We start from the raw sequence: 18664 nt of genomic DNA, 5'->3' as shown, positions 1-18664 counted from the left end.
ACAGAATATAGACCACAAAAATATAGAATGGACAGAATATAGACTACAAAAATATCGAATTTGAGGTAAGTAAACTAATATCAATTTTTAAAGTGTTTTTTATGTTAGTATATGTTTGAAAAGTGTACATTTATTTTATTATTTATATTAATTAATTATTTTTATGGTATTTATTTTTGCGCAATATAATTTTGTAGCGGGTTGTGGGTTTATAGGAGAATAGGGTGGGAAGTAATTTAATTATAATTAATGAAATATGTTAATTTATTTATTGGTATTTATTTTGAATTAATTGTTAATTAATTAATAATTGGTAACTAATTAAAATATAATTGGTAATTATTTTTAATTACTGATTAATTGATAATTATGTTAATCTAAGTAATTTATTTTCTGTAGCGGGTTGTGGGTTTATAGGTGAATAGGGTGGGAAGTTATTTAATTATAAATAATTAAATATGTTAATTTATTTATTTGTATTTATTGTGAAATAATTGTTAATTAATTATTAATTGGTAATTAATTAAAATATAATGGGTAATTAGTTTTAATTAATTTATTAATTCATAATTATGTTCATTTTATTAATTTATTTTCTGTAGTGGTTTGTGGGTTTATAGGGGAATAGGGTGGAGAGTAATTTAATTGTAAGTAATTCTATTTTTAAAATATTTTTTTATTTTATCAATTTTTTAATTATTTTCTAATTGTTAATTGGTAAATAATTTGTATTAGTAGGTAATTATTTTTATTAATTAATTTTTATTTGCATTTTTAATTGATTAATTAATATAATATATAAAAGTGTTAAGTAGTTTAATTAATTTGTAATTGGTATTATTTATTTTATTTTTATTTATATATGAAGTATTTACTTTCCCTACTGTTGCACTCACTGGAGTGGGAATAGTAATTTTTACCCTCCTGCTATCCAGTGCTTTCCCTACTGTTGCACTCACTGGAGTGGGAATAGTAATTTTTACCCCAATGCTATCCAACGCTTTCCCTACTGTTGCACTCTATGGAGTGGGAATAGTAATTTTTATCCCTACGCTATCCAACACTTTCCCTACTGTTGCACTCTCTGGAGTGGGAATAGTAATTTTTACCCCTACGCTATCCAACGCTTTCCCTACTGTTGCACTCTGTGGAGTGGGAATAATGATTTTTACCCCTACGCTATCCAGCGCTTTCCCTACTGTTGCACTCTCTGGAGTTGGAATAGTAATTTTTACCCCTACGCTATCCAACGCTTTCCCTACTGTTGCACTCTCTGGAGTGGGAATAGTAATTTTTACCTCTACGCTATCCAACGCTTTCCCTACTGTTGCACTCTCTGCAGTGGGAATAGTAATTTTTACCTTTACACTATCCAATGCTTTCCCTACTGTTGCACTCTCTGGAGTGGGAATAGTAATTTTTACCCCTACGCTATCCAACGCTTTCCCTACTGTTGCACTCTCTGGAGTGGGAATAGTAATTTTTACCCCTACGCTATCCAACGCTTTCCCTACTGTTGCACTCTGTGGAGTGGGAATAGTAATTTTTACCCCTACGCTATCCAGCGCTTTCCCTACTGTTGCACTCTCTGGAGTTGGAATAGTAATTTTTACCCCTACGCTATCCAACGCTTTCCCTACTGTTGCACTCTCTGGAGTGGGAATAGTAATTTTTACCTCTACGCTATCCAACGCTTTCCCTACTGTTGCACTCTCTGGAGTGGGAATAGTAATTTTTACCTTTACACTATCCAACGCTTTCCCTACTGTTGCACTCTCTGGAGTGGGAATAGTAATTTTTACCCCTACACTATCCAACGCTTTCCCTACTGTTGCACTCTCTGGAGTGGGAATAGTAATTTTTACCCCTACGCTATCCAACGCTTTCCCTACTGTTGCACTCTGTGGAGTGGGAATAGTAATTTTTACCCCTACGCTATCCAGCGCTTTCCCTACTGTTGCACTCTCTGGAGTTGGAATAGTAATTTTTACACCTACGCTATCCAACGCTTTCCTTACTGTTGCACTCTCTGGAGTGGGAATAGTAATTTTTACCTCTACGCTATCCAACGCTTTCCCTACTGTTGCACTCTCTGGAGTGGGAATAGTATTTTTTACACCTACGCTATCCAGCGCTTTCCCTACTGTTGCACTCTCTGGAGATGGAATAGTAATTTTTACCCCTACGCTATCCAATGCTTTCCCTACTGTTGCACTTTCTGGAGTTTGAAAAGTAATTTTTACCCCTACGCTATCCAACGTTTTCTCTACTGTTGCACTCTCTGGAGTGGGAATAGTAATTTTTACCTCTAGGCTATCCAACGCTTTCCCTACTGTTGCACTCTCTTGAGTGGGAATAGTCATTTTTACCACTACGCTATCCAACGCTTTCCCTACTGTTGCACTCTCTGGAGTGGGAATAGTAATTTTAACCCCTATGCTATCCAGCGCTTTCCCTACTGTTGCACTCTCTGGAGTTGGAATAGTATTTTTAATCCCTACGCTATCCAACGCTTTCCCTACTGTTGCACTCTCTGGAGTGGTAATAGTAATTTTTACCCCTACGCTATCCAACGCTTTCCCTACTAGTAAATTTTACCCTTTCCGCTATCCTACGGTAAAAATATTGTAATTTTTTAATTAATATTACGTTCATATATATATATATATGTATTAACAAATCAATTTGTATGTTATGTTTTTACTTACATTAATTATTTATTAATTTTAAGGCTATTTAAGTATTTTAAGTTTGTTTAAGTTAATTATATTTATTATTTCATTAATTTTTTATTAATTTAAAGCATTTAAAAAAATTCGATATTTTGACTAACTATATTTTTTACATCGATATTTTTGATTCGATATTTTTGTACTTACCTGTTTGGAGATAGGAGGTCGATATTTTGGCATTCTATATTTTTACCTCGATATTTTGGTAGGTCGATATTTTGGCATTCTATATTATGTCAGTGATCCGAGTACTAAAAGTATAAGCTCTATTAACTCTGTTCTTTGAACAAATGCCAGTCTACCAGGACAAAAAGTATAACTTAGTGAAGTCTTTCTATCCTCAAATGATTTGCAGAAAAGCAAAGGCAATAAAACATTTAATGTATTATATCTATTGACACCATTACTAATCTATATGCATACTAGCAAGCATAAAAATATATTAGAAAAAATAAGAATTAGAGCTATTTTTGCCATACCAAAGACCAAGAATTATACACATTATCACTACAAATAGTGTGTGAATTAAAAATTAACTTTTTACATGACATGCTCATTATCATCACTTCTCTTGGACCTCTCAGCTGCCTTTGACACAATTGACTATGACCCTCTAATACAAAGACTCTACGAAGCCAACAAAGAGGGGACTGCTCTTTACTGGACCACAAAAGCAGGGGTTCCTCAAGGCTCTATCATTTCACCCATGCTTTTCAACATCTACTGAAGTCATTACAAGCAATGATGAATGAATTTTACCTCTCATGCTATAACTATGCAGATGACACACAAATACTACTTAAACTGGAAAGACATTGGAAACTCACAAGTTTTCAGCTGCCTCAGAGTTGTTGATCAGTGCAATGCTTGCAAAACAGAAATACTCACATGTGGCAATTAGATAAATTATGACCCATTCGCATCTTGGCCTAACAATCTGGGAACACCACCTAAAGTATCTAAGAAAGTAAGAAACTTTGTAAATACCATGGACTCCAAGTTATCAATGAATGCCTGAGTGGACAAACTAGCAAGATCCAGCTTCTTAACTACAAAAACTCTGTGACGCATCTTCCACCACTTGGGATTTCCACACAAGGTCCAAGCTTCTATCCAGGGGCGGCCTTAGGCATGTGCAAGCTGTGCACCTGCACAGGGCCACCAAACCCCAGGGGCCACCACGCCAATATATATCCTTAATATAATAATCCTCTGAGGATGGATACATATTTGCGTGACGGCCCCTGGCAGGGATTTGGCGCCCTCCGGCTCTGTTCCACTTCCAAACACCCTGACCCCCCCCTTTCCCTCTTCACTGGCCTCCACGTTCCACCCCGCCCGGACCCCCTCTTCCGGGGCCCCCTACCCACGCTCCCTACCCAGGGCCACCATGAGCCTAGAGCCACCCCTGTTCTATCTTTCTTGTTTTGGCTAAACTCGATTATGCCAATACCCTCTACCAGGGATCATCTTTTACAACTATGAAAAGACTACAAGGGATTCAGATATGTGTATTCCCTTATAAAAATTTGTATAATAATCATGTTTATAAATATATAGATATTCGTTAGTTCTGCTTATTAAATGTACATGCTACTTAAAGTTATATTCTATGTTTAACATGTATATAGGTCACTGTATAACTACATTTGTATCATAACTGCCTGACATCAGACCTCTTGAGGCGGAAGCCGGGAGGGTCACTACGCTGTGTTTTTAACTAGAATTGTGCATTTAGTGATTTCTGTGATTTTAAAAACAAACTTGCACCTTCTCTGGGCATTTACCGCGCTGCAGTTTTAGAGGCAGCTGCGGGATTAGTTGTGTTGCCGCGATTTTCGGGACACTGAGGCCACGCCCACCAACACCAGGCCACGCCCCCCTCCACACCAGCATTTAAAGCGCGCTGATTCGCTAGCGCGATCCCTGACATCAGACCTCTTGAGGCGGAAGCCGGGAGGGTCACTACGCTGTGTTTTTAACTAGAATTGTGCATTTAGTGATTTCTGTGATTTTAAAAACAAACTTGCACCTTCTCTGGGCATTTACCGCGCTGCAGTTTTAGAGGCAGCTGCGGGATTTGTTGTGTTGCCGCGATTTTCGGGACACTGAGGCCACGCCCACCAACACCAGGCCACGCCCCCCTCCACACCAGCATTTAAAGCGCGCTGATTCGCTAGCGCGATCCCTGACATCAGACCTCTTGAGGCGGGAGCCGGGAGGGTCACTACGCTGTGTTTTAAACTAGAATTGTGCATTTAGTGATTTCTGTGATTTAAAAAACAAACTTGCACCTTCTCTGGGCATTTACCGCGCTGCAGTTTTAGAGGCAGCTGCGGGATTAGTTGTGTTGCCGCGATTTTCGGGACACTGAGGCCACGCCCACCAACACCAGGCCACGCCCCCCTCCACACCAGCATTTAAAGCGTGCTGATTCGCTAGCGCGATCCCTGACATCAGACCTCTTGAGGCGGAAGCCGGGAGGGTCACTACGCTGTGTTTTTAACTAGAATTGTGCATTTAGTGATTTCTGTGATTTTAAAAACAAACTTGCACCTTCTCTGGGCATTTACCGCGCTGCAGTTTTAGAGGCAGCTGCGGGATTTGTTGTGTTGCCGCGATTTTCGGGACACTGAGGCCACGCCCACCAACACCAGGCCACGCCCCCCTCCCTATTACTTACCCCTACTTAATATGTGCAATTTCCGGAAGCGCAGCGACCGAGCGCAGCGGGCGCGACGATTGCGCGCCGAAGGCTCGCATAAGGCAAGCTCGTCTGCACTCGTCCGCGCCGAGGACGGGCCCGGGGCCACCCCCCCTGTTCTGCCTGGTCCACGACCCACCATCAATACTCCTCTGCTATGTTACTCCTCCGCAGAACTCCGGAGCTATAAACCTTATGCCGAAATAGCCCATCCCATACCCCTCTGTAATTACGACTCTTGCATTGGACTGCTTACATGTCCCACATGCATAAAGATACCGTCTACAGACACTACCACCTCCATACCCACAGTGTCTGCAGCTTTAATAAACGTTCGTTCCTTACCCAAACACAAAATGGAAATCGCCGAGTTCATTGACTCCCATGACCTGGACCTATTATTTATCACCGAAACATGGGGAGATGAATCCTCTGGACCTGATTTCAGAGATGCCATGCCTAACAATTACTGTGTAAGCAAGCTAAACAGACCCCTAAGAAAAGGCGGAGGAATAGCAATCATACATAAAGAGCACCTAAAATTAACAACATCAGAAACTACTCTCCTTAATTTACCGCCCCCCAGGATCCAGATCTAAATTTCTCTCAAATGTAGACAAAATCATTGAGATGTCTATCGGAGCCCAACACTTCACCGTATTAGGTGACTTCAATTTTCATCTTGAATCTCATGATGACCTTGATACAGGAACATTATTAGGTGACATGGAGTCAGTAGACCTACAAATTGTCAAATCACCTACCCACTCAGCAGGGCATACCTTAGACGGCCTATTCACCAACGACAGAGATATTACAATCAATAAGGTTCTTCCTCTAACATGGACAGACCATTCGGCTTTTTGTTTTTCAGTCCCCATTACTCCTTGCCCACCCTCCCAGACTACTTCTGGACCAACAAAATTCAGAGACTGGAAAAACATTAATATCGACCAGCTCACTGAGATCATACGGGACAGTCCTCCGCTAAACAAGCAAGACCCTGTAGCTGCGTCAGCCACCTACTTAAACATCCTGAACGCAGCCTGTAACAAACTAGCACCCACAAAAACATCTAACAGGAACAGAAAGCATCCTTCAGCCCCTTGGTTCTCGGAATCACTCAGATTGCAGCGCCAATATTGCAGGAACTTAGAAAGACAATGGCGTCGACACTATAATAACGCAGACAAGATCAGCTATAAAAACGCCCTTTCCAACTATAAAAAACTGATCACATCCGAGAAAACCACTTACTACACCAACCAAATCAACCAGGCCAAAAATTCATCAGGAAAACTGTTCCAGGTAGTAACATACCTGTCCAATCCTCCTCCACCCCCCTCAGAGGGATCACAGGACCTCTCAGATGCACTGGCCAAATTTTTTGAAGATAAGGTCAGAGCCATTTTCTCCACTTTTGCACCTGACCCTTCCTTATCCCCTACCGAGCACCCTACGACAAATAACACTCCAAATTTCCCAGCCTTCGAAAACATCACGAAAGATACGGTTCAACCCCTTATCGCCCGAACCAAATCTGGATCTCCATTTGATCCATGCCCTCCTGCTGTTCTCAACCTTATCCCAGAAGCTGTTGCCCCGTCACTCACTACGATCTGCAACGCAATGTTCACATCCGGCACCTACCCTTCAGTATGGAAGGAAGCCATTATCAAGCCGCTACTCAAAAAACCCAGTCTAGACCCGCCTCTCCCATCCAGCTACAGGCCTATTGCATGCCTTCCTTTTCCGGCCAAAATCTTTGAAAAGATCATGAACCAGCAACTGGCAACATACATCCACAACAACAACTTACTGGATGACACCCAGTTCGGGTTCCGTCAGGGACATGGCACAGAGACAGCTCTCCTGAAGGCGACGGACGAGATTCGATCCATTATGGACAATGGAGGAGCTGCAATCCTCATACTTTTAGATCTGTCCGCAGCCTTCGACACGGTCGATCATGCCACTCTGATTGACCGTGTCGCAGCCATAGGAGTAAGGGACAAGGCTAAGGAGCTTCTGGCCTCATTCTTGTCAAACCGCCCACAAACGGTGAAGCTGGGACAATACACTTCCCAGACCTTCTCCCTGCCTTGCGGTGTACCACAGGGATCCTCGCTAAGCCCGACACTGTTCAATATATATGTGTCTGACTTAGCGAGGGTCATCAAGTCCCACGGTATCTCTCTCACTACATACGCAGACGACACACAACTGGTGTTGTCCGTATTCGATGATGACCAAACAGTAGCGTCAAACTTCCAATCTGGCATGGAAGCAATAAGCTCCTGGATGTCATCAAACTGCCTCAAGCTAAATTCTGATAAAACAGAAGTGATGACATTCGGGAGACTACAACCAACCTGGTCTCCTCAATGGTGGCCCCAACAAATGGGACAACCTCCAGTACCAGTGGTCAAGGTACGAAACTTGGGGGTCATCTTCGACAACAAACTGTCCTTCCAGCAGCACGCAAACTCAGTGGTCTCATCTGCCTTCCACACCTTAAAAAAAATCAAAAAACTCATTCCGTACCTACCATCTTCCGCAGGCAAAACTTTAGTCAGCACGCTAGTCTTTTCCAAGACCGACTATTGTAATGCCTTACTCCTAAATGCACAACAAAAGGTCCTTAATAAATTACAGACTGTACAGAATGCAGCAGCTAGGACCCTGCTACGCATTCCTAAATTTGCATCTGTCTCCCCCTACATCCAACAGCTGCATTGGCTGCCGGTAAGGAGCCGCATCAAATTTAAAGCCTTGTGCATAGCGTACAAAGCCATTCATAACCATGGCCCCCTATTTCTAAAACAAGCCTTTCGCCCACCCGAACAGCAAAGAACATTGCGTTCATCTTCTGCCCATCTGCTAACAGTCCCCCGCACAAGAAGGGCTAACTGGGGAGACAAACGTTTCACCGTTGCCACAGCTAGACTGTGGAACACTCTCCCTCTCCACCTTAAGTGTGCACCTACCCTGCTTAAGTTCAGAAAAAATCTGAAAACATGGCTATTCCATGCCTAGTTTCCTTTCCTACGGAGAGTTCTGTGACACAGCGCCGAGACACCCTTGGGTATTTGCGCGCTCTAAAAATCGCCAAAAATAAATAAATAAATAAATAAATAACTAGCTAAAAGTACTCAATACTTGAAAGCCTGAGTTTATTAAATAAAACTTAAATCTAGATATATTACCTTAGTTATACATATATACCTTCCATGTACATATGTATCTTTATATTAATTACTTTACTCCGAACTCAGCATCTCCAATGCACTACTCTATATCTCACCCTATACCTCTCTCAATCTATCCTCTACCTCCACCCTTTCTAGACTGTTCCCTCCTCTACCCCTCTTTGCATCATCTCAAACCTCTTTTACTATTCAGATCTCCCAAACAACTCTCTCTCTAAACCCTTCCCTCTGACTCTTCCACCTCCACCTTCCCTTTACTCATCCCCTACTGCTATGATCTTCAAATAAACCCTTCCCTCCTCAATTCCTCCACTATCCTTTTCAATCCTACTAAAAGACTCACATGTCCACTGCTCAAATAATGTAATATTTCCCTATACTAATTTACCACTATTCCTGGATAGGTTCTGGAGTAGTGTGCTACTTGCCTAAAAGTGCTTCAAGGCCTCCTGAAGGGTAGTAAGCGCTATATGAATGCAGTTACAATTACAATAAATCATTACGCTTAATGGACATATTCTCTAGCTTAACAGGAGTACATAATAGCTAATATAGAAGAAATATAACATGTGTTTAAATATAGCAGTTTTAGAGGGTTTAATGTACTTTCTTATGTCAGTTAATAGCTATATTATTTTCTCACTTTAACTCACCCCAACCCTATTGTTCATCTCAAATCTGAGCCCTAATTTAGATCAAGTTGCTTCTTATCCTCCTCGGCTAGACCTCCAGATGGGTCACTTTATTGCAGTATGCAGATGATATAATTGTTTTCAACGTTACAAAAGTTTTTAAAAGCCCTGGACAAACAGAGCAAAGAGAAACAACTGACAGTGAACTTTGGCAAGACAAACATATTGATTTTTGGAAAAAAGTTTAAAATGAAAGGCCACTGGTATATGGGAGGCAAGCCGGTGAGGCAAGCACTAAGTATACATATTTGGGGGATGGTTACAAGATCAAGGCTCCCACCTTTTGCACTTCAATGCATTAAAACAAAGCTTGCCTCTCTCATTTCAGTATTTCAAAAGCTATTTCACATGTCCGCTGGCCTGTCTCTGATCCCTCTAGTAAGATCCATGACAGCAAAACTGATTTGAATGCTAGATTTTGTTACAGAAGCGTACCGAGCAAAACTCTGGCATTTTTAGGTCTCGCCTATGCCAGCGCGCTTGCGCTGCGAGGCTTTAAGTAAGGGCTTTTCAATTCTAAACACACGGTTGTGCGTGTGCTTTTTTCTTTTAACCCGCTATTGACCTTTGCATGCGTCTTTCTTAGAAAGGCAGTATGCAATTGACCCAAGGTGGGTGCATGACCCGCCTTCTATCTACCGTGGCCTAGGGTCCTCAGGAGCGAGCAGTAGCGGCATCTGGTTCCAATTATCGCAATTGGAAACAGATGGCGGTCAGCGTTGGTTGCGCTGGTTTTCTCCTGTAGCGTGCGCGCGTGCTCACCACTCATGGGTAGTTTTCTAGTGCTTGTTGCTGCTAGCCGTCACCCTGCTCTGGAGGAGCACTCTTATAGCTGTCGGTACCTCTTGTTACCGATGGTACACTTCTGTCTCTGGTGCACTCTTGCTGCTGGCCGGCACCCTGCTCTAGAAGAGTCCTCTTACAGATGTCAGTGCCTTTTGTTACCAACAGTGCACTTCTGTCCCTGGTGCACTTTTGCTGTGGGCAGGCACCCTGCTCTAAAGGAGCACTCCTACAGCTGTTGGTGCCTTTTGTAACCGAAGGCGCACTTTTGTCCCTGGTGCCCTCTTGCTGCTGGCTGGCACCCTGCTCCGGTGCTTTTCTGTCCCTGGTGCACTTTTGCTGCTGGTGCACACCCTGCTCTTGAGGAGCACTCTTACAGCTGTCAGTATCTCTTGTTACCGACTGTGCACTTCTGTGCCTGGTGCACTCTTACAGCTGTCGGTGCCTCTTGTTACCAATGGTGCACTTCTGTCCATGGTGCACTTTTACTGCTGGCCGGCACCCTGCCCTGGAGGAGCACTCTTACAGCTATTGGTACCTCTTGTTACCGAAGGCGCACTTCTGTCCCTGGTGCGCTTTTACTACTAGCCGGCACCCTGCTCTGGAGGAGCACTCTTACAGCTGTCGGTACCTCTTGTTACCCGAAGGCGCACTTCTGTCCCTGGTGCACTTTTACCGCTGGCCGGCACCCTGCTCTGGAGAAGCACTCTTACAGCTGTCGGTACCTCTTGTTATTCAGGAGTGTCCTTTTTATTGGAGGTGAACTTTGGTGCCGGAGTTGATTCTGTCTCCTGAGGGTGCACTCCTGTCACTGGCTGTGCACTCTTGCTACGGGGGTGGAATCCTGTCCCTAGAGGTGCACTCTTGCTTCCAGGGTGCACATTTGCTTCTTGGATGTACTCCTTCCTTGGGGGTCACTCTTGCCTCAAGAGTCGCTCTCTTGTCTTGGGGAGGCGTTTGTGCTTCTGGGGGACACTCACCTACACCCTGTCAGTAGAGGGGCCTCTTCCTCTGCCAGCCCCCACACACTCTTCCTCTGCTCTGAGCTCAGCACAAACTATGCTCAGAGCTACTCGGTTACAAACCACATCCTTTGACAGCTCAGCCCCTCTTAGGGGTGAGGGGGGCAGAGGGGGTGGGGGCAGGGACCGTCCCACGGCACCCACAGGGACAGCCGCTGAGGTAGGAGATGGTGGGCAGTTTGAGGGTGTGGGACAGGAAAAGGGGGGTAGCTGCTGGTTCACGGTCTGATGCAGCCGGGTGAAACCCCTCTTAAGGTCCTTGTGCCCCGCCCATCCTGCACCCCTCCGCGCCCCTTCGCTTGCATCTCATGCCCCACACCACCATCTCCATTGCCTGTTCTCTCCTCTGTCTTCTCCTACCATTCTTCTCCTTCACGTCTTCCCCTCTCCTGCATCTCTGTCCTTCTCTTTGACCTCTCCCCCTATCCTGCATCTTTGCCTCTCCTGCCCCTACATCCTCCTGCACCCCTCTCCTTCTCATGCACCTCTTCCCCCTCCTGCATCTCTGCCTCTCCTGCTCCTACCTCCTCCTGCACCCGTCTCCTTCTCATGCAACTCCTCCCCTCTTCTGTATCTATGTCCTTCTCCTGCATCTCCCTTCTCCTGCACCCTTCTCCTGCACCTCTGTCCTTCTCCTGCACCTCTTCCCCTCTCCTGCACCACTATCCTTCTCATGCATCTTCCTTCTTCTGCATCTCTCTCCTGCACCCCTCTCCTTCTCCTGCACCTCTTCCCCTTTCATGCATCTCTGTTCTTTTCCTGCACCTCTGTCCTTCTCCTGCATCTCTGTCCTTCTCCTGCACCTCTGTCCTTTCTGCGTCTCCGTCCTTTTCCTGCACCTCTGTCCTTCTTCTGCATCTCTCTTCTCCTCCTGCATCTCTCTGCTCCTCCTGCATCTCTCTGCTCCTCCTGCATCTCTGTCCTTCTCCTCCTTCTCTATCCTCCAAATGTCCTTATCTCCTCCTAGACCCCTCGCCCTCTCCTGCACCTCTGTCTGTATCCTGTACCGCTCTCCCTCCTGTTCTCACCTCTCCCTGCATCTCTTGCATTTCCTACGTCTCATTGCTGCCTCCCCTCCCTGTTTCTGTGCCAGGGTGTCCTCCTACCACCTCTCGCCCCACGAATCTCCTTCATACCCTCCTGCATCTCTGCGCTCCCCCCCAACGCCACACCGGCCTCCGAGCAGGCCTCCTGCCGTCTCTCACTCTCTCCAGGCTCTCTTCTCTTCGGATGTCTCTGTAACCACCTTGGAGTGTATTGTATATAGCGTTACTATAGTGCTTTCCTACTCCTCTCTATGACCCTCTACCCCCTACCACCCCCTCCCCCACCCTCCTTCTCCTTCCCTCGACCACTACTGCCCCCCATTTTCATTCTCATGCCCCCTCCCTGATCTTGTCTCATTCTGAGTTCTCCTTTCCACTTCCTGCATCCTCCTCTCCCCCTCTCTCTCTCTGTCTCTCTCTCGCTCTCTCTTTTTCCCCCTCTTCTCAATTTTCCCCCATATATGCCACATAATTACACGCCACATAATTACACTCTACTGAATGCAACATACACTCCCCATAATACCACTGTGTGCCACATAATTACACGCACATAGTTACACTCTACTCAATGCAACATAAATACACTCAACATAATACCACTCAGTGCCATATAATTACACGCATCATACTTACACTCAACTAAATGCAACATAAATACACTCCACATAATACCAGACTGTGCCACATACTTATATGCTACATAATTACACTGCACTCAATGCGACATACACTCCAAGTACCACTTAGTGCCACATAATTACACACCACATAATTACACTCTAATTAATGCAACATACATCCCACACAATACCCCTCAGTGAGGGAAGAAGTGCCAGCCGTGCAAGTACAAAAAAGTAGAAGACATTTTTTATGTTAAAATCTTTTTTTAATCAGGTTTTTCAGTTGTATATAATATCGGGGTAGCTGCGCGCTATATAAAATACACAAATAAATAATTAAATAAATAATAAATAAAGGTAACAAAAATTCTTCACACTTTTTAATATAACTTTTCAACAACAGCCACAATGCTCTACAACATAGCCAAAAGTTCTGGCTAAACACTTAAGGTCCCAAAGGCGAGACCTATTGGCTATGCCAATGCTTGTTTCAATATCCCGCAGTGCAAGGCTTATCGGCGCTTACGTTCTCTCTCTCCAATTGCCTCACAGACACAAATAAGGCTGGAGTTCAGGCTAGTGGACTAACATCTGGCTCAGAAAGCATCTATCCTTAAATTCTCTAACTTATTGAGGCTGGTGAAAGGGCATACAGGTGGGGTAGTTAGCGCCCAACCAGTAGTGTGGCAGGAGGTCCCCAGGGCCATCTCTTGGTCACTGGGGGGCCCTTCTTTTTTTTTTTTTAAATCTTTTTGTTATAAAAACATGCTCCAGTTAATCACACAGTGGTCAGCAGTAGTAATACATTGATACAAAAAAGACATCACTATTTACATTACATGTCAACATCACGGCCAGCATGAAAAGATCAAACCCTCTAAACTCCTCCCAACTCTGACCATGAATTTCTGGGGTCTACACCGGTGGAATTTCTGTGAATGGATATTACTGCGTTCTGAAGTACCACCCCCTCCCATACCCGGTCTACTCCCCCCGCACCTCCCATCCAACTCCTTCCCCCTCAAGAAGGGAGCGGGACTCGGGGCCTAATCTGGCTTTTAATCTGATTCAGAATCTGCCTGGGTGTCTACTGATTCTCCTCTGTATTGCCTCCCTGGCCCCCACACTTTCTCCCATATCTTAGGGCATCCTCTACTCTTATAAATAACTCTTTCCGCCCTTTGGCGGGGCCCTTCTTTTAAGCATTTAGCCCCGCTTGGTGGTGATCCCCGGGGCCAGGGGTCTGCAGAGGATCTTTTTTATTATTTTGTATGTGCTCAGGGGAGGTGGCGGTCCCTGGGGCAGTGGGGGCCCCCCCCAAATACTATTATTTCTGCCCCTTGGAGGAGCAATCCCGTAAAGCCTCCCGCACATTGTTTTTAAAATAATGTATGTGCCCTGGGGAGGTGGCTGTCCCCGGGAGGCAGAGGGGCTGGGCGCGTCCCCCAACTTTTGTATACTACAGTGCCCCAGGGAGGTGGCTTTCCCGGGCTGCAGCTGCCAGGTGTGCCCCACACCTTAGTATAATTAAGTGCAGCAAGGAGGTGGCAGTCCCTGGGGCTTTTCTAAAGGCTAGAAAGGGGGCCCCATGAGCCGCCCTCCTTCATTACCCTCATGCCCCGAGATTTGGCCCACCCGGGGCTATGAAAAAGATGCGTGGAACCCGGCAAGTCTTTTTTTCATTTTCCCACTAATTTGCAGAAAAATAAAAATAAAATGCTTTTTTACACTCGGTGGGGCCCCTGTGGGCCCCCCACCATATCTGGGGGTCAGGGTATTCTTACCCTGCACCCTTTTCTTTCTTTATTTTAACCAAGATGGCTGCATACACTTCCTGGTTGAAGTGTTGGGGAGCCAATCACATTTTAGTAGGATCCAGACAAGTTCCTTCTATTTACGCTTTTGGAAGGGCCAATGACACCACTGGTGGGTGAAGTCGACCTGCAAATTAAGATTGAATTCAAATACTTAGGTATTGTGATTAGGAAGTCAGAAATATTGTTACTGGTAGTCAATCTAACACCCCTGCTGGAATGCTTTAAGAGACACGTAGCACATTGGAGGGCCCTGCCAGTCTCATTGATGGGAAGGGCATTGCTCCTCAAGATGATGTTGTACGCCCTTCAAAATACCGCATACAAGATACCAGACAAGTTCTTTGGGGAAGTAGATAGTGAATTAAGGAAACTTCTATGGGATGGAGAAAGTGCCAGAAGAGCATTAACTAAACTACAGAGAAGTGTCTATAAGGGAGGCCTTTCCATCCCAGACATAAAGAAATACTACTGGGTGTCCCAATTAGTGCCAATCAACAAGTGGATTTATGGAGATAGGGATGACCCGGAATATAGAGTGGACCACCTGGGGATAGGAGAGAAGGGCTGTCCTGGGGCACTATACTGTAGAGTGCAGAATAAACCCATGCCCCTAAAATACACAAGCAGTGATCAATGCCTGGTGGAAAGCCAATAACTATGGGAAAATAGACTGATACAAAGAACCCCAATATGGGACAGCGATATGCTACAACAAGTGGGTACACTGCAGGGGAAACTGATAGACATAGTCCACCAGGGAGATATTTGGAGAGGCACGGTAATAATCCCATTTGAAGACCTGCAGAAAGAATATAAATTAGCAGACTCCGATAGATACAAGTACATTCCGTTGGGACATGCACTTCAACAGCACATTAGGGAAGGGGAGCAACTCCCAGATTATAGCCCCCTTGAAAACCGGCTCCTGCTGGTCCCAATTCTGGGAAAAGTGACATTCTTAATTTACAGAAAGATAACTTTTAACACACCTGATCCATTGAGGACCCTGCGGGCAGCCTGGGAGACGGATATTGGGCTATTGGAAGACAATGATTGGTCCGAGGCAATACAAAGCCCGAGGGAGGTGGCAATTAGAGCGAGATTTTAATTGGTCAAATTGCGGATTCTGCATAGGTCCTACTATACAGGAGTACTGCTATGTAAGCTGGGAAGAGCTCCCACAGATTTGTGTGTAAGGTGTTGCAATCAAAGAAGCGGCTTCCCTGGCCGTGCAGCAGAGCACCATCCCTGGCTGAAGCAGAACTGGATGTACAGCACAGGGAGACCTGAGCGTTGCACGCAGCAGCGCTTCTGAAGGTACAGCGCTCCGCTTTAAATGACTGTTCCTGAATCCCTACCTTCTCCCCCTACTTAAGGGATTAACACAGACATCCGAATCTGCTTGAAATCAGGAAACCCACTGAAGGGTCTGTTGTCAATTGTGCCTCGGACTACAAGAACCATCAATCCTGGTGGTGGAACATGCATTAGCCACGCCCATTATGGGCGGCACTGTCTAAACCAAATAAAGTTGGACTTTCAAAGGCACAATCTCAGCCTGTTTTCTGCGTCAGCCCCAAGAAGAAGAGGCGTTGGCCTCGAAACGCGTAGGGTGCATGCAAGGATGAATAATTCACAGGAGCAGTGGGGTTTCCAGGGCACGAGGTGACAGAGAGCTGGAAGGCACGGCGCGCTGTGTGTGACTGCTGCAAGCGCAGGTGCGCACTTTGCTCGATTTGTATTATACGGCTGCCCCTGGCCGTGCAGCAGAGCACCATCCCTGGCTGAAGCAGAACTGGATGTACAGCACAGGGAGACCTGAGCGTTGCACGCAGCAGCGCTTCTGAAGGTACAGCGCTCCGCTTTAAATGACTGTTCCTGAATCCCTACCTTCTCCCCCTACTTAAGGGATTAACACAGACATCCAAATCTGCTTGAAATCAGGAAACCCACTGAAGGGTCTGTTGTCAATTGTGCCTCGGACTACAAGAACCATCAATCCTGGTGGTGGAACATGCATTAGCCACGCCCATTATGGGCGGCACTGTCTAAACCAAATAAAGGTGGACTTTCAAAGGCACAATCACAGCCTGTTTTCTGCGTCAGCCCCAAGAAGAAGAGGCGTTGGCCTCGAAACGCGTAGGGTGCATGCAAGGATGAATAATTCACAGGAGCAGTGGGGTTTCCAGGGCACGAGGTGACAGAGAGCTGGAAGGCACGGCGCGCTGTGTGTGACTGCTGCAAGCGCAGGTGCGCACTTTGCTCGATTTGTATTATACGGCTGCCCCTGGCCGTGCAGCAGAGCACCATCCCTGGCTGAAGCAGAACTGGATGTACAGCACAGGGAGACCTGAGCGTTGCACGCAGCAGCGCTTCTGAAGGTACAGCGCTCCGCTTTAAATGACTGTTTCTGAATCCCTACCTTCTCCCCCTACTTAAGGGATTAACACAGACATCCAAATCTGCTTGAAATCAGGAAACCCACTGAAGGGTCTGTTGTCAATTGTGCCTCGGACTACAAGAACCATCAATCCTGGTGGTGGAACATGCATTAGCCACGCCCATTATGGGCGGCACTGTCTAAACCAAATAAAGTTGGACTTTCAAAGGCACAATCACAGCCTGTTTTCTGCGTCAGCCCCAAGAAGAAGAGGCGTTGGCCTCGAAACGCGTAGGGTGCATGCAAGGATGAATAATTCACAGGAGCAGTGGGGTTTCCAGGGCACGAGGTGACAGAGAGCTGGAAGGCACGGCGCGCTGTGTGTGACTGCTGCAAGCGCAGGTGCGCACTTTGCTCGATATATATATATATATATATATATATATATATATATATATATATATATATATATATATATATATAATGCAAAAAACTTCCCCAAACGAAGAAGCAGGAGCCCAGAGGAGACCGGTTAGAAAGGACTTTATTCACCAATGAACAGCTCAGGCAACGGCGAATGCATTTCGGATTCACTCCTTCCTCAGCGCCCAATACCTGAAGTAGAAAACAACGTGTGCTAATGTCTGCTGCCTTTTAAATAAATAGCTCGAGTCCGCTCCTCCCCTTTCGCAATGACGACCACCTGTTGCAGTTCGTTGTAGTCTTGTCGAACCGCAACTCCCAGAATGCCACAATGTTCAACATCCCAGGTAGGTGAAACAAAGGGTAGTGTAGATGTTGGCTGTGGAAACCCAGAGTAATGCAGGACATGATGAAACCACCCGCTGTCCCCTTGTTTCAAAGCCTCTCCTCGGGCCCCCTCGAACCTGCCACTTCCCCCACAGTAAAAAGTCCAATGTTCCAGTTTTACGGGCTAATTGTGGAATGCAGATTGCCACTGTAGAGGTAAGAAACCTCAACTGATCAAGTCCTTCTTGTGTGGGGGCGGGTGCCGGAAAAAATTCCCATGAAGAAAAAACAAGATTGCCGTGCGGCATGCCAGCCTTCTCCGGACCCCTGAGCGTAGCAGTGGCTTCCTTGATGCGCTACTGGCCAGCGCAGAAATGCGATGCAAAAAACTTACCCAAACGAAGAAGCAGGAGCCCAGAGGAGACCAGTTAGAAAGGACTTTATTCACCAATGAACAGCTCAGGCAGCGGCGAATGCATTTCGGATTCACTCCTTCCTCAGGGCCCAATACCTAAAGTAGAAAACAACATGTGCTAATGTCTGCTGCCTTTTAAATAAATAGCTCGAGTCCGCTCCTCCCCTTTCGCAATGACGACCACCTGTTGCAGTTCGTTGTAGTCTTGTCGAATCGCAACTCCCAGAATGCCACAATGTTCAACATCCCAGGTAGGTGAAACAAAAGGGAGTGTAGATGTTGGCTGCGGAAACCCAGAGTAATGCAGGACACGATGAAACCACCCGCTGTCCCCTGGTTTCAAAGCCTCTCCTCGGGTCCCCTCGAACCTGCCACTTCCCCCACAGTAAAAAGTCCAATGTTCCAGTTTTACGGGCTAATTGCGGAATGCAGATTGCCACTGTAGAGGTAAGAAACCTCAACTGATCAAGTCCTTCTTGTGTGGGGCGGGT

This window comes from Lissotriton vulgaris, chromosome 5 (assembly GCF_964263255.1).
Source record: "Lissotriton vulgaris chromosome 5, aLisVul1.2, whole genome shotgun sequence".
Lineage (NCBI taxonomy): Eukaryota > Metazoa > Chordata > Amphibia > Caudata > Salamandridae > Lissotriton > Lissotriton vulgaris.
The sequence above is the reverse complement of the archived record's forward strand: the minus strand, read 5'-3'. Positions refer to the sequence as shown.